Raw genomic sequence first — 838 nt, 5'->3', positions numbered from 1 at the left:
GTGTAAGAAATTATTTCTGCTAAACTAAACTTGTAAGATTTATATTATATATTATTTCAGTGAAATAAACGAACAACTTTTCAACGGTGACAACGTCAACGTTCGTTGAATATAAATTGGTGGTGTTCATTTCTTTTGTAAGTGCCAGCGGGAGCTTTGTGGCGTGCATAACAATTTTATTTCAACATTCGCTGTTTCTTTCTGACGCCGTTATTTCAAATTTAACGTTTTTCCGAAACAATGGAAACACGAAGTCAAACGAAAGCCGAAAAGGCATCATCAAGATTGTCGACGTCGCAGTCGACAGAATCTGATGAAATCGACATGGATGGAACTGTAGTTGCATCCACGGAACTTGAGAAGTCTTTACAAAAACTGGTTCTGGACTTGACCGAACGCATCAAGATCCTGAAATCAAGACCGATATCGACCTTGCAATCATCTACGTCAAGCAATTTTGAGTCTGCAATTGCAACGTCGACGTACAAAACAAATTCCTCAAGTGATAATTTGCCCTCACAAATCGCTCAAATGCCAAGGAGCACACCGTTCTCTACGTGTAATTCATTGAATTCTGGTGCAACTGCTAGCTACGCACAGCGACCGGCAGTCCCATTGCGATCGCCGCACTTAAATTTATTGCCGACGACTACTTGGAATTTACCATTCCTACCGTCTTTGCACATGTCCGCCACCACCACTACCACATACGCCCGACCGAACGTAATGCCTACTGCTGCCAGTACACAATTCCCGTTTAACCAAGGAACGAATATGGGGACTTCATACTCTACGGTTCCACAATTGAGTACTCCACGAAAGTTGTACGATTTGCCAG

This window comes from Rhagoletis pomonella, unplaced genomic scaffold (genome assembly GCF_013731165.1).
Source record: "Rhagoletis pomonella isolate Grant_MI unplaced genomic scaffold, Rhpom_1.0 Rhpom_scaffold_00003, whole genome shotgun sequence".
NCBI lineage: Eukaryota > Metazoa > Arthropoda > Insecta > Diptera > Tephritidae > Rhagoletis > Rhagoletis pomonella.
Note: the sequence above shows the minus strand (reverse complement) of the source record.